Consider the following 16701-nt stretch of genomic DNA (forward strand, 5'->3'; position numbering starts at 1 on the left):
CAAAACATTGCATCACTGATGACACTTGAATCTTTTGCTTATAAATTGCCTATGTATCTTACCCCATTAGCTACCTACTGAAGGAGAAGTTCTCTGAAAACTTGTACTTGCAAAAAAGCCTGTTGGACTATAACCTGGTGTCATGTAATTTTTAACTTGGTCCATCCCAGTCTAACACTGACACCTCCACATCACAATTTTATTAGGGAGGGAATATCAGGATTTTAATCCACTGACATTGAAGGAATGGCAATGGTGAGTGGCTTGGAGGGTAAATTGCAAGTGATGTTATTCCCATATATCTGTTGCCTTTGACCTTTGAGATGGAAGTGATTGTGGATTTGAAAGATACTGTCTGAGGAACTTTGGTGAACTTCTGCCGGGCAACGTGTAGATAGTACCTACTGCTGCTACTGAGTGTTGGTGGTGGACTGTGTTGATGCTTGTGAACGTGGTGCCAATCGAGCAAGCTGCTTTGTCCTGGATGGTGTCAAGCTTCGAGGATGTTGCACCCATCCAGGCAAGTGGAGAGTATTCCATCACACTCCTGACATGTGTCTTGTAAATGGTCGACAGGCTTTGGAGAGTTGGGTGGTGAATTTCTTGCAGCAGTATTCCTTGCCTCTGACCTGCTCTTGTAGCTACTATTTACATGTGGTGAGTCCAGTTGAGTTTCTGGTTAATGGTAACTCCCAGGATGTTGATAGTGGGAGAGTTGGTGAAGGTAAGACCATTGAATATCAAAGGGTGGTGGTTAGATTCTTCCTTATTGGAAATGATCCTAGCTTGGTATTTATATAGCACGAATGTTACTTGCCACCTGTCAGCCCAAGCCTGGATATTGTCCACATCTTGTTGCGTTTGAACATGAACTGCTTCAGTATCCGAAGAGACGTGAATAGTGCTGAACATTATGCATCAGCGAACTTCCCCTGTTCTGACCTTCGGATGGAAGGAATGTCATTGATAAAGCAGCTGAAAATGGTTTGGCTGAGGGCACTACACTGAAGAGCTCCTGCAGAGGTGTCCTGAGATGACTGACCTCCAACAAACATATCTTTCTATATGCCAGATATAATTCTGACCTGTGGAGATTTTGCCCCCTGATACCCATTGATTCTGGTTTTGCTTTGGTTGTGTGTATGCCCCTAGATCAATTCAACAACTTCTGGATTTGAGTTTCAAATTTTGTTAGAACATTTTAGAGAAGGATTCCCAATTAAGTTGTTATATTTAAGCATTTTAATCCATCCCCTCACCCTTCCCCCAGCCTACCATTCCACAATAAAAATGTTTATCTAGAATGTCACGATAATGGTCCTTGTCTTTTTTTTGTATCCTGATTGTAAACTACTGGATGTACAACATCATTTGTAGGAATGAGACTTCAGTCATGGGTTCAGCACTTCTCAAAAGTTCAGTGCAAACAGGAAGTAGTTTAGAAGAAACAAGTAGTTTTAAGACCCTGAGTAATTAAAGCTGTTACATACTAGTCAAGTTATTATGTTTTAACATGAGTTCTTATTTTAACAATCTTGCTTTCCAATAAAACCTTAAATGGAATTAATGAGATACAGCTTAGGTAATGGAGCATAGAAATCATAGAAATAAAATTTTAAGCTGGAAATGCTGAGGTGATTAAAACAGGCGTGGCTGTATTTTGAATCATGAGATTGTGGTTTCAATTTCCATTCCAAAGCTTTGAGCACAAAACCCAGACTTAGACTCTCACTGCAGTAATGAAGGAGTGATACACCCTTTAGATGAAACATTAACAAATGACCTTCTTAGCCTTCACCCAAACTTAATCATTGCATTGTCTCCACAGATGCTGCCAGACCTGCTGAACTTTTCCAGTAATTTCTTTTGTTTCTGATTTACAGGATCCACAGTTTTTTAGGTTTTTAATCATTGCATGGCAGTATTCATAGAGGGGTAGAGAGATCCTGCCCAATCTCTGGCTGATATTTATCCTTCAATCAACATCACAAAAGATCTCATTGCTGTTTATGAAAGCCTGCTATGTGCAAGTTAGCTGCTGAGTTTTCTACACTGCAAATGTGCCTTTGTTGGCTATAAAGTCTTTTAGCCCATGCTGAAGTTCTGAAAGGCACATTATACATGCAAATCTTTTTTAAAAATTTTATCTTGTGACCAGTTTGATCTGACTGATTGGAATCTGAGGTTGCCATTGGAAATGTTAAACGTTACTTATTTTCTGTAATTCATTTCTGTAAAGGAGCCAGTGCTGGTATTACAATAGATAATTCACAGAGCAAAATATGCACATACTTCCCTCGCAACCCAATTTGCAATTTGGGGCAAGAGCACTTGAAATATGGAACAGACTGAGCAAAATTACGTTACACTGTTTAATACTACTGATTGCATTTCTTGACTAAAAATATTTTTTTGTGTTGCTGTTATCAAGTCTTCATCTTTCTGAACGTGATGTAGTTATTTGTTCATGGGATGTGGGATGTTGCAGGCCAGCATTTATTGCCTTTGAGAAGATGGAGTGAGCCTGCCTCCTTGCGGCTTTAGCTATACTCATGGTTCTGAAACTACACTGTTAATCCGCAACTACACTGGCCCCACCCCCCATCTTTTCCTTCGCTACATTGATGACTGTATCGGCGCTACCTCGTGCTCCCACGAGGAGGTTGAACAGTTCATCCACTACACTAACACCTTCCACCACGACCTCAAATTCACCTGGACAGTCTCGGACTCCTCCCTCCCCTTCCTAGACCTTTCTGTTTCTATCTCAGGCGACCGAATCAACACGGACATCTACTACAAACCAACCGACTCCCACAGCTACCTGGACTACACCTCCTCCCATCCTGCCCCCTGTAAAAACGCCATCCCATTCTCCCAATTCCTTCGTCTCCGCCGCATCTGCTCCCAGGAGGACCAGTTCAAAATACGTACAACACAGATGGCCTCCTTCTTCAAGGACCGCAATTTACCCCCCGACGTGGTCGACGGTGCCCTCCACCGCATCTCCTCCACTTCCCGCTCCTCCGCCCTTGAGCCCCGCCCCTCCAACCGCCACCAGGACAGAACCCCACTGGTCCTCACCTACCACCCCACCAATCTCCATGTACAGCGCATCATCCGCCGTCACTTCCGCCACCTCCAAACGGACCCCACCACCAAGGATATATTTCCCTCCCCTCCCCTACCAGCTTTCCGTAGAGACCACTCCCTCCGCGACTCCCTTGTCAGATCCACACCCCCCACCGACCCAACCTCCACTCCCGGCACCTTCCCATGCAACCGCAGGAGGTGCAACACTTGCGCCCACACCTCCCCCCTCACTCCTCTCCAAGGCCCCAAAGGAAACTTCCATATCCGCCACAGATTCACCTGCACCTCCACCCACATCATCTACTGCAGCCGGTGTGGCCTCCTCTATATTGGGGAGACAGGCCGCCTACTAGCGGAGCGATTCAGAGAGCACCTCTGGGCCACCCGGACGAACCAACCCAACCAACCTGTGGCACAGCATTTCAACTCCCCCTCCCACTCCACCGAGGATATGCAGGTCATTGGACTCATCCACCGCCAAACCACAACAACCCGACGGTCGGAGGAGGAGCATCTTATCTTCCGACTGGGAACCCTCCAACCACAGGGGATGAACATGGACTTCACCAGTTTCTTCAGTCGAATCTCCTGTTCCCTGGATGCTGCCTGACCTGCTGTGCTGTTCCAGCAATAAAGTTTCAGCTTTGATCTCCAGCATCTGCAGACCTCACTTTCTCCTCCATGGTTCTGAAGGCAGGAAGTTCCAGGATTTTGCAGGCAGCATTGATGTAATTTCAAGTCAGGATGGTACATGACCTAAATGAAACGTGCAGGTGACGATGATATCATGTGTCTACAAATCGTTCCCTTCAAGGTAGTAAAAGTTACCAGATTGGAAGTTACTGTCATACACTGCAGTGACCGCCAAGGCTCTATTTTGGAGGTAGTACTCACTTTTTGCTATTATGCCTCTGTGGTGAAGAGCCTGCCAAAATCTTTGCACATCTCTAATACACTTGAGCATCTTTAAAAATAATTGTTATTTGGCTAGGGCAAAGTTGTGAGGAGAACTTGAAATGTATAGTACTGCAGTTCCTTGTACTATCACTAGAGGATGCTCTAATAGTTAAAATATTGTAGCTTTGTAACCAAAAAGTCCCATGATTTTTGACAGTCTCTCTGGATGATAGAGATGTACAGAATGTAAACAGTCTCTTCAGTCCAGCTCACCCATGCCAACCAGGTATCCAAAATTAATGTAGTCCCATTTCCCACCATCCCACTAAACCCTTCCTATTCATATACTCATCCAGATGCCTTTTAAATGTTGTAATTGTACCAGCCTCCACCACTTCCTCTGGCAGCTCATTCCATATGTGCACCACTCTCTGCATGAAAAAGTTGCCCCTGAGGTCCCTTTTAAATCTCTCCCCTCACCTTAAACCTATGCCATCTAGTTTTGGACTCCCCTACTCTGGGAAAATGATCTTGGCTATTCACCCTATCCATGCCCATCATGATTTTAATAAAACTCTGCAAGGTCACCCCTTAGCCTCTGACACTCCAGGGAAAACAGCTCCCGCCTATTGAGCCTCTCACATTGGCTCAAATCTTCCAACACTGGCAACATTCTTTTACATGTTTTTGCATCCTTTCAAGCTTCACAACTCCCTTCCTGTAGCAGGGACACCAGAAATGAGCACAGTTTTCCAATAATGGCCTAACCAATGTCATGTACAGTCACAACATGACATCCCAACTCCTATGCTCAATGCACTGACCAATAAAGGCAAGTGTACCAAACACCTTTTTAACTACTCTGTCTAACTGTGACCCTACCTTCAAGGAACTAGAAACATTTACGATATAATTCCTACAACATGAGCTGGATCCTTGCTGAAAGCTAACAACATGTTACTGGTGCAAGAAAATCCATGCAAGGGTTGTTTTTAATTGATTCAGCTTATATACCACATCAAAGTTGAAGAAAGTTCCATGACTAAATGTTGGTGATTTTTTTTTCAACCCTGAGGAATGGTTTTCATTCATCTGACCAAAGCTTTTGATACTGAAGCTAGGAAGACCGAAGGACAATTCTATACAACATGGCTCATCAGAAAAGATGATCAGTATTATTCACTTGTTTCTCCAAGGAAGGGTCACTTGACCCAAAACGTTAACTTTGATTTCTCTCAGATGCTGCCAGACCTGCTGAGCTTTTCCAGCAATTTCTAAAATTTGTTTCTATTCTGCAGTTCATTCAGTGTTTCTTCAGTTGCTTGTTGATCCCTTTGCCATAGCCTCATCACTTCAACCTAACAACAAACCAGAAGAAGATGGAAATCCAACTACCTTTGGCCATGTCACAGTCCTAAGGTCAATATCTACAACAACCTCTCTGTTCAGTACGTTTTGGGAAGTCTTCTCCAGTAACACTGTTGGATAACAAAATCAAATATCACATGTAAAAGCAAGCTCAGCATCTGGCAGGCCCGCCCACAGACTTTTGGAAAGAGCATGGAATTTGTTTTAGAGCAAAGTTGAAAGTGTTTCTTACATCACTCCTTTATGGGTGTGAAACTTGGGCAATGTTAAACAAGCATATGAAATAGCAGCCAAAGTAGGCTAATCAGCATTGAATAAAATCATGGTTGATATAATGTGTTTCGAATCCCAGATTCCCATCTACCCTGAGGTTACCCAAGAAAGAATCCATCTCTCTCTTTAAAATATTAAATTATCCTATTTTCACCATCTTCTGAGGTGGAGAATTCCACAACCCCTACGAGGGCTGAAAACATTTCCTCACCTCTGACATAAAAGGCTGACCCCACAAGACTGCCCTGTAGTCTAGACCAACTCCCAAGAGAATATATCTTTTTCCACATCCACCTTGTCAATAATATTCTTGTACACTTCAATCAAGTCACCCTTAGCATAAAATAACAAGAAGAATTTCACTTTCTGTACTTGAGATCTCTTTGCAAGAGCAGGACAAAGTCTCTAACGTGCCAGTAGATTTCATGCAAAGTGCTGCTTCCCTGACAAAGAGAACATGTTCATTAGAGCTCTGCTTCAGTGAGCCGATGATATGGTTGCATGGAGGATTTCAACATAGCACATGTAGTGCTGTACAGCCAGCTTTACGTGGGAACCTGCACTGCATGCCACTTAGATAGAAAAACAATCTGCAAACCAATTTCAGAGCTTGCAACTTGGCTCCTAATGCATGGGTAAAGAAACAACCTTGAACAGATCCAAATAGAGGAGTCTGTCATCAAGTGTTTTCAACATTTGACCAGACAGAGTCAAGTGTCTTCAGGACAAGTGAGCACACTGTAAAGCCCATAGCTCCACCCATTTTAGCACATATGTAAAATGCAGTATTTGCAATTGGCTATGCCATTTGCCTAATGTTATGTTAAGTCAGCATCAACCTTGACTGTAAAATGGTCTTTTTATTTCCCTCTGAACAAACATTGAAACAACAGGAGAATCCACCAATGGCATTGTTCAGGTGCAAATCGACAAGTGGCTTTATCATATTAAGAGATGCTTGATGGCCAATTTTCACAAATCCACCGTCTACTTTTATGAGAAAAGAATTGACCTTATCTTCCTTATGTTCATTTGCACATTATTTGCTGCTTGAACTTGACAGACAATCACCTGATGAAGGAGCGTCGCTCCGAAAGCTAGTGTGCTTCCAATTAAATCTGTTGGACTATAACCTGGTGTTGTGTGATTTTTAACTTTGTACACCCCAGTCCAACACCGGCATCTCCGAATCAGAACTTGACAGAGGAAGTGAAGGCCTGTAATAAACTGCTTCAGACTTTTGAACGTTGCTGAGGGGAAAGTTACTGCCCTTGATGACAGGCAGCATTTAACCCATTTGTGGCATCAAGGAACACGAGTAGAACTGGAATTGATTTGAATCATGGGGAAACTTATTTGTTGGCTGGAGTCATATTTGGCACAATTGAAGATGGTTGTGAATGATGGAGGTCAGTCATCTTAACTCCAGGACATCTCTGCAGGATTTCCTCAGGGTGGTGTCCTCAGCCCAACTAACTTTAGCTGATTCATCAATGATCTTCCCTCTATCCTAAGGTCTGATGTGGGGATGTTCATCGGTGATTGCACAATACCATTTACACTGCCTCAGATTCTGAAGCAATCTTTCTTCAAATGCAACAAGATCTGGACAGTGTCCAGGCTGGTTTGACCAGTGACAAGTAACAAATACCAGGCGATGACCATCACCAATAAGAAACAATCTAATGATCGCCTCTTGACATTCAATGGTGTTACCAACACTCAATCAACCACTGTCAACAACCTGGGGGTTACCATTGACTGGAACCTGAACTAGACTTGCCAGATAAACAGTGTGTTATGGACTAGGCCTGACCCCCTCAAAACATTTTAAGAAGGTAGCCCAGACCCTAACATTTCTAGTTATTTTGGGCAGATGAAAGAATTTAGAATAACAATGATTTGAAAACCTGACCGACACGATATCCCCCACAACTTAACAAAGAGCTCTTCTGATTTCCTGCAACATCTCATTAATACACCCCCTGGCAAAAAGGTAAATTCAGATCAGGTTCTTAAAGGAGAGAGAGAGATGTCAGGGAAAGAGTGTCAGCCAGGGATCATTTGTTTGAAGCATGGAACCTCTTTTCACTGTAGCTGCTGCTTTGTCCTCAACAGTTTCTAACTGCTAAGCTAAACCAAACTAGAAAAATCCCTGAACTGGGAGAACTAGCCACTCCCTTTTCATTGTACAACTGTTTTCAAATAAAACTTTAGAAGCCTTTTTTCCCTGATTGTTGCTTTAGACAGTGTCTGTTAGCCGTAATCAAAGTGGCCTTTTCCTAGACAAATTGGAATTCTGTTTTTAACAACCCCTTTTGAACAAAACCAAGGATAAAATAACCGTATTAAATAAGCAGCATCGTCACAACAGTGGCTGCAAAAGCAGGTCAAAGGCTAGGAATATTGCAGCGAGTAACTCACCACCTGACCCCTCAAAACCTGTCCACCATCTACAAAGCACAAGTCTCTCATATGTCTGATGGATGCAGCTGCAACAGCATTGAAGAAGCTTGACACTATCCAGGACTAAGCAGCTTGCTTGATTGGCACTACAGCCATAAGCAATGTGTACTATCCACAAGAAGCACTGCAGAAATTCACCATAGATCCTCAGCACCTTTCACACCCATGACCATTTCCATCAAGAAGGACAATGGCAGGAGATACATGGGAATACCACCATCTGCAAGTTCTCCTCCACGCCACTCACCATCTTGACTTGGAAATATATCACCATTATTTCACTGTCACTGTATCAAAGTCTTAGAATTCCCTCCCTGAGGACATTATGTCTACCCACAGCACGTGGACTGCAGTAGTTCAAGAAGGCAGCTCACCACCTCCTCAAGGGCAATTAGTGATAGGCAATAAATGCTGGGCCAATCCTCTACACCCACATCCCAAAATGAATAAAACAACATTTCTGCTCTTCACCTCCACTTCCCCCTTCACCTTGATTTCCCAAAGCACTAACCCTTTTCTCTCCCTCCTTCCCCTAGATCTTCCGTCCCTCCACCTTTCAGTCTGCTGTAGGTGGTGGCGGGGGAAGCGTGATTCTGCAGCCTTGGCCCAGTTAGCCCTCTGACCCCACCTTAGGAAACTCCTTCCAGGCCTCTGCTTCTCAACAAAAGGCTCCTTGGCAGTTTGCTTACTTTTCTTTCTTTAATTGCCTGAATGCAAATGCAAGAGAAAACCAATCTGGCAATTGGTCGATTTACTCCTCACTGATTCTGTCATTTCCAGTTGTTGGCGGGGTTGGGAGGGGGAGGTGGTTACCTTTGTGATTAAATTTCCCTTGAGGATTTTGAGGCTGAAGGTGTTTGCCGACCACCCCCTTATATTTTGAGCATTGGTGCCTTGACTAATAACTCCATTAATATTGTTCTGACCTGATTGGGGATGTGGGATAACTGGGTTGGACTGCTTGCATCTGCTATTGAGACTTACAGATGATTAATGGCCACTTCATCAGTAACTGTACTCCAATGGAACTTTGTGACTTGTGATGTGAATACTGTATATATTTGAGTAATAGTGAATCTCATGTAAAAGCCAACACCCACTTTTTGGCCAAAAATATCAGTAATTTTCCACATACCTTGTGTAAAAGTTAATTCTAGTTCTTTACAGATAACAGTTAAACATTTATGAATCAGTGTGCTGTCGTCCAGCTCTGCTCTGTGTTTTCAGAATTACCATAATTAGTTCTTTCATTATTTGTTTAGAGATCAATTGGGCTTCTGCAAATAATACGGTATGAATGTTGCCGGGCATGAATTTCAACCACTCAAAAGTGGGTCTGTATAATAATCAACCCCATAAATTTAACCTTAAATGTATTTAAAAAACTGACAATTTCTCGAGTATATACAGTGTGACTAATGTTTGAGGAGTAAAGGCCCATCAAGTGTTTAAGGCCATAATTGATAATCTCACAGCTCTGCACCAGTGCTGTGGAACATGAGCAATCCTGTTGCATTGTGCTTTGAAAACAGTGCAGCATTTCAGCAAATCTAAATAGTGTATTGCTTCATTCAAATCTTTATCATGCAATTGAATTAAAGATGAGGTGGGCCAAGGTTTTGCCATTTCTGGGCAACCCAGTACCAACTACCTTGAACCATTAGAAGGGAACAAGAAGCCTTTAAAATGTTCGGTCTGCTAACAGGCTGAAAAGGATTTGAGAGAGAAACTAGAAGAGGTAGTGATGAATGTTTATGGAGGGGAGACAGACAAAGACAATCAGACTTTTTTCATTGGGTTTCAAAACCTCTATTTTTGCCAGATAGTGACAGAAGGCCAGTGTTATGTGTAGCTGTATTTTTGACCTTGACGTAAGGACACTGTGTATGGTTCAGTGGACATGGGGAGACGTGATTGTGTCTAGGTCTATGAATGAAGGGAGACGTAGTTCTGTATCCGGCTTGCTTTATAATATTTTAAAAAATGAACGCCCATCCATTTCAGACACTTTTGAGAGAATGTTTTATCTTTTATTTTATGCAAAATCAACATTAATTTGAAAAGTATTTCTGTCCTCTCCCGAGGCATATGCAACTTTTTCTCATTTTCTGTTCTATCACTTTGCCCCACCTGTGCCACACACACACACACACACGCAGTATATTACAAACACATCCTGGACATCCAGAGCATCCTCTGTTGCTCTGGTGGTATCCTTGAAATTTTTTTTAAAAAAGAAATGGCAAATAGAGACACATGGTATCAATGACTGAAGGAACGTGCGTGAGTGACCTAGGGCTTGATTTTATTTATCTGTGCTGGAACTGTCTGAAGGGGCACATATAAAATGGTAGGCTAACCACTCAGCCTATTTTCACACCCAAACCAAAGCTGCCCCTATAATATGTGGTGAGGGCAGGTATCAAAATTGTCTATTTGGTAAATGCAAATGAATAACTAAGAGTCAGTAGACCTTTTTTTTTCCCCCCTCCTAAATACTTTAGGGATATTATCTTTGCAAGTGAATCCCTCAAAGTATAAAGGCAGTAAAAGTATACTTAAGAGGGAAATCAGGACAGCAAAAAGGAGACGTGATAGCTTTAGCAAAAGGGTTAAGGAGAATTAAAAGGGATTCTACAAATACATTAAGGTCAAAAGGGTAACTAGTGAGAGAATAGATCCTTTTAAAGATCACCAAGGCAGCCTACACGTGCAACCACAGGAAATGGGGGAGATACTAAATGAGTATTTTGCATCAGTGTTTACTGTACAAGGATATGGAAACAAGAGAACGTGGAGAAATAAGTCACGACATCTTGGAAAGTGCCCATGTTATAGAAGAGGAGGTGCTGAATGTCTTAAAATGTAGAAAGGTGGATAAATCCCCAGAACCTGATCAGGTGTTGAGTCATAGAGATGTACAGCATGGAAACAGACCCTTTGGTCCAACCTGTCCATGCCGACAAGGGGGCATAGCTTTAAATTAAGGGGGGGTAGGTATAGGACAGATGTTAGGGGTAGATTCTTTACTCAGCGAGTCGTAATGCCTCTTAAATGTTGCAATTGTACCAGCCTCCACCACTTCCTCTGGCAGCTCATTCAAAACAGTACCACCACCTGTGTGAAAAAGGTGCCCCTTAGGTCTTTTTTATATCTTTCCCCTCTCACCCTCAACCTATGCCCTCTAGGTCTGACTCCCCGAACCCCAGGGAAAAGACTTTGTCTATTTATCCTATCCATGCTCCTCATGCTTTTATAAACCTCTATAATGCCACCCCTCAGCCTCTGATGCTCCAGGGAAAACAGTCCTAACCTATTCAAGCTCTCCCTATAGCTCAAATCCTCCAACCGTGGCAACATCCTTGGGAATCTTTTCTGCACCCTTTCAAGTTTCACAACATCTTTCTGATAGGAAGGAGACCAGAATTGCACGCAGTATTCCAACAGTGGCCTAACCAATGTCCTGTACAGCCGCAATATGACCTCCCAGCTCCTGTACTCAATACTCTGACCAATAAAGGAAAGCATTCCAAACGCTGCCTTCACTATCCTCTCTACCTGTGACTGTACTTTCAAAGAGCTATGAACCTGCACTCCAAGGTCCCTTTGTTCAGCAACACTCCCTAGGACCTTTCTCCACGCTTCAGGCTCTCTGCCTTTATTCCTGATGAAGGGCTTTTGCCCGAAACGTCGATTTTTGCCTGTCCTCGGATGCTGCCTGAATTGCTGTGCTCTTCCAGCACCACTGATCCCATCTGATCAAGATCCCATTGTGATCTGAGGTAACCGTCTTCGCTACCTATGTCTTTTATGCTCACATCCAAATCATTTATATAAATGACAAGAAGTAGTGGACCCAGCACCGATGCTTGTGGCACGCCACTGGTCACAGGCCTCCAGTCTGAAAAACAACCCTCCATCACCACCCTCTGTCTTCTACCTTTGAGCTAGTTCTGTATCCAAATGGCGAGATCTCCCTATACTCCATGTGCTCTAACCTTGCTAACCAGTCTCCCATGGGGAACCTTGTTGAACGCCTTACTGAAGTCTATATAGATCACATCTACCACTTTGTCCTCATCAATCCTCTTTGCCACTTCTTCAGAAAACTCAATCAAGTTTGTGAGACATTTTTTCCCATGCACAAATGCTACAGGAAGGACAGCAAGGTAGGCAAGAGAGGAGGGGGAGTGGCCTTTTTGATAAGGGATGCATTACAGCTGTACTGAGGGAGGATATTCCTGTAAATACATTCAGGGAAGTTATTTGGGTGAAACTGAGAAATAAGAAAGGGATGATCACCTTATTAGGATTATATTGCAGACCCCCTAATAGTCAGAGGGAAATTGAGAAACAAATTTGTAAGGAGATCTCAGTTGTCTGTCAGAATAATAGGGTGGTTATGGTAGGGAATTTTAACTTTCCAAACATAGACTGGGACTGCCATAGTGTTAAGGGTTTAGATGGCAAGGAAGTTTTAAGTGTGTACAAGAAAATTTGCTGATTCAGTATGTGGAACTACCTACTAGAGAAGTTTTTTGAAAATAGAGTCGTAGGTAGTCAGAGTAGTGAAGAAGGCATTTGGTATGTTGGCTTTATTGGTCAGTGCATTGAATGTAGGAGTTGGGAGATGATGATATGGCTGTACAGGATATTGTTTCGGACACTTTTGAAATACTGTATGCAATTCTTGTGAAACTTGAAATGGTTCAGAAAAACTTTACAAGGATGTTGCCAGGGTTGGAGGGTTTGAATTATATGGAGACATTGAATAGTTTGGGGCTGCTTTCCCTGGAGCATTGAAGGCTGAGGGGTGACCTTAAACAAGGTTATAAATCCATGAGAGAACATACTTAAAGTGAATAGACAAAGTCATTTCCCCAGGGTAGCTGAGTCCAAAACTAAAGAGAAGAGGTTTAAGGTGAGAGAGGAAAGATTTAAAAGGGACCTAAGGGGCAACTTTTTCAAACACATGGTACGTGTATGGAATGAGCTGCCAGAAGAAGTGGTGGAGGCTGGTCCAATTGCAACATTTAAAAGGCATCTGGATGGGCATATGAATAGGAAGAGTTTAGAGGGATACAGGTTAAGTGCTGGCAAGTTGGCATGGATGAGTTGGACCGAAGAGTCTGTTTCCGTGCGTTATAGCTGTAGGACAGTGACTGAGGTTCCCTAAATGCATTGGGGCATTCCCCAAAGTGAAAATACCTTCCTTCCTATTTCCTTTCTTGGACCTTAAAACTGAACTTATTAACCCTCTTCCCCTTCGCTGTTGCTCACTTTTCTAAGATGCTCAAACCCTGCCTGACCAATGCTCCAATTTACTTGACGAAAGTAAGGACTGCAGATGCTAGAGATTTGAGTCAAGATTAGACTGGTGCTGGAAAAGGCAGGTCAGGCAGCATCTGAGGAGCAGGAAAATCAATTTTTCGGGCAGGATTCCTTCATCAGGAATGAGGGTGGGACCCTCCAGGATGGAAAGATAAATGGGAGGCGGGTGGGGCTGGGGAGAAGGTAGCTAAGAGTGCAATAGGTGGATGGAGGTGGGTGTGAAGATGATAGGTCGGAGAGGAGGGTGGAGCGGATAGGTGAGAAGGAAGATTGACAGATTGGACAGCTTCGCTTCACTTGGAGGTCGCCACTGATGATGTTACCTAGCCAGGTAATAAAACGTCTGGATATCAAACCTACAGCTCAGTGAGCAAATCTACACCCTAAACCTCAACCTGAGCTACAAACCTTCACAAACCTTGCAAAAAGTACAATAGGTGGATGGGGGTAGGATGAAGGTGATAGGTCAGAGAGGAGGGTGGAGTGGATAGGTGGCATGGAAGATAGGCAGGTAGACAAGTCATGGGGACAGTGCCGACCTGGAAGGTTGGAGCTGGGATGAGGTAGGGGAAGGGAAAATGAGGAAACTGGTGAAGTCCACATTGATGCCCTGGCGTTGAAGTGTTCCGAGGCGGAAGTTGAGGTGTTCTTCTTCCAGGCGTGAGGAAGGGGTGGTCGAGCTGGCCCAGGACCTGCATGTCCTCAGCAGAATGGGAGGGGGAGCTGAAATGTTCGGCCACGGGGCAGTGGAGTTGATTGGTCCGGGTGTCCCGGAGATGTTCCCTAAAATGCTCTGCGAGTAGGCGCCAGTCTCCCCAATGTAAAAGAGACCGCATCTGGAGCAACGGATACAATAAATGACATTTGTGGAAGTGCAAGCTTTCCCTGAGAGACTTGATCGTTTTTGGCATTGTTTCAGTTTGAACAACTTCCTGTTCATGTGCTGTCTGATGTTGATGTTCAAAACCAAACTGAGTGCCTGGGAGCAAGTTATTGCTGAGCAAGTGCATTTTGACTTACTTGTCAATGCATTAATTCCTTTTCTTTTGGTTCTTTCCTAATTTTGATTTCACGTGCAGATTTTCTTTTTAGATCAGAGTTATTATTTCACACCTGGCCTTGTGGTAGGGGCAACACAACTGCTGTGCCCTAAGGCCCAAGAAAGTGTTACTTGATCGCACTGTTGCTGACATCTTCCATGACTTTACTAATGATCAAGAATAGACTGAGGCACTAATTGACCGGATTGATTTTGCACTAGTTTTTCTGTACAGAACACACCTGGGCAATTATCCACATTTGTTAGGTAGATGCTAATGTTGTAGCTGTACAGGAGCAGCTTGGCTGGGCCTACAACAAATTCCAGAGTATATCTGGAATTATAGTTGGAATGTTGGCTGAACCCCACAGCCTTTGCAGTATTCGGTGCCTTCATCCTTTTCTTGAGAATGTCTGAAGTGAATTGAATTGGTTGAAGTCTGGCATCTGTAATGCTTTAAGACCTCTGGAGGCGGCAAAACTGGATTACCCTATCAGCAGATCTGCCTGAAAATTGCTGCGAAGGCATCAGCCTCGTCTTTTGCATTGATGTGTTTGGCTCCCTGATTGTGAGGATGACACTGTTTGTGGAGGTTTCAGTGAGTTGTTTAATTGTTCGCACCATTCATGACTGGATATGGCAGGACTGCAGAGCTTAGAACTGCTCTTGTGGTATGGAACTGCTTCACTCTGACTTTCGCTTGCCATTTGGTGTGTAAATAGTCCTGTAATGTCATTTCATCAGGTTGACATCTCATTTTTAGATATGCCTGGTACTGTCCCTGACATGCTCTCCTGTACTTTCCATTGATCCAGGGTTGATGCACTGATTTGATAGTAATGGTAGACCATGAAGTTGGTAGATTCTTTTTGTGTACAGTTCTACTAATGATGATGATGATGACCCACAGTGCCTGAATGATGCACAGCTTAGAGTTGCTAGATCTCTGAAATCCATCCCATTAGCATGGTGATATACAGTGCAATGCTGTGGAGGGTATCTTTAATATGAGGATGTGACTTGCTCAGTTTGGACTATGTGGTGTCATATAAGTTGAACAGTATCTTGGCTTTTCAATTCTTTCCCTCGAGAATTGATCTCCGTGTTTTTTTTTGACCACTTTGTTAACATGTCTTTTTGTGATTAGTGTGTCTCTGTCCCCAAATCTGTTTCTCCTCCTGCTACAGTTACTTTCAAGGAGTATGTGGCTATCTTGTTCTTTTTACCAATATAATGTATCACAGTTACGAAAATTGAACTTGGTTTGTCAGTTTCATAATTATTCTGGAAGTTTATTCATGCTTCTCTGTATCCTCCTCTGTGTTAATTGTACTCCATTATTTGATGTAGTATGCAAATGTTTAAAGTTGTATTCCCAATTCCTAAATCCAAATCTTATTTAATTGATATCCAAACATCAAATTTTGTAGGATAACAATTCCGAGCATTTTCCAGTCCAAGTAACTATCTTCACTTTTTTCACCTTGTAGCCAACTTGCTAACATTCTGCTCCTTGTCCTCTGACTTCACAAGTTCTGACCCGAGTTATGCGTATACAATTTGGTACATTATCAATGGGCTGTTTGAAATACAAATATATCACATTTGTTGTTATTATCTTTATCTATCTTTCTGTTACAAGTCCAACTACTTCAATACAATCAGTCAAGATTACATTCTCTTTTGGAATTTGTGTTCACCAGTCTATTAGAGTATATTTTAAACTTCTGTGTTTTTCTATTGCATTTTTAATTAAGGATCCTATTATCAACCTAGGGTTAATGTTGAAGTAATTGGTTATAGTTTCCTGGCCGTCTCCTATCTCCCTTTTCATATAGTTTCATCAGCTGTTTCCTAGTCCTTTGATACATTTCCAGTCAATTTATATATGTGTTCCTGCAACTTTGCCTCAGCTGTCTCTTAACTAAATGATTTTAATATGAACATTTTTAATGTCTTTGCCTAGTTGGGCACATACTTTCAGGGCTTGTAAATTTACAGTTCTTTCTATCCGCACTCCTACTAGGTCAAAATCTTAGAGCTCTCTCCCTGAAAGCACAGCTGGTTTACCTATATACTTGGATTGCCGTTGAAGAAGGCAGCTCACCACCACCACCTCAGGGATATTTTGGGATGGGCAATAATACTGACTGAGCCAGCAATACCTACGTCCTGCAAATGAATAAAAACCAGTGAATCTTTGTTACTAGAAATCTCGGTGATTGCAAAATGCA

General features: G+C 42.8%; 1 protein-coding gene across 6 annotated transcripts in view; it reads left to right on the forward strand.

The window, feature by feature from the left end:
- Window positions 1-16701, forward strand: part of spag9b (sperm associated antigen 9b) — a 293766-nt gene that overhangs the window by 135258 nt on the left and 141807 nt on the right. The gene's annotated exons all lie outside the window — the stretch shown is intronic.

This window comes from Chiloscyllium plagiosum, chromosome 24 (genome assembly GCF_004010195.1).
Source record: "Chiloscyllium plagiosum isolate BGI_BamShark_2017 chromosome 24, ASM401019v2, whole genome shotgun sequence".
NCBI classification, from domain to species: Eukaryota; Metazoa; Chordata; class Chondrichthyes; order Orectolobiformes; family Hemiscylliidae; genus Chiloscyllium; species Chiloscyllium plagiosum.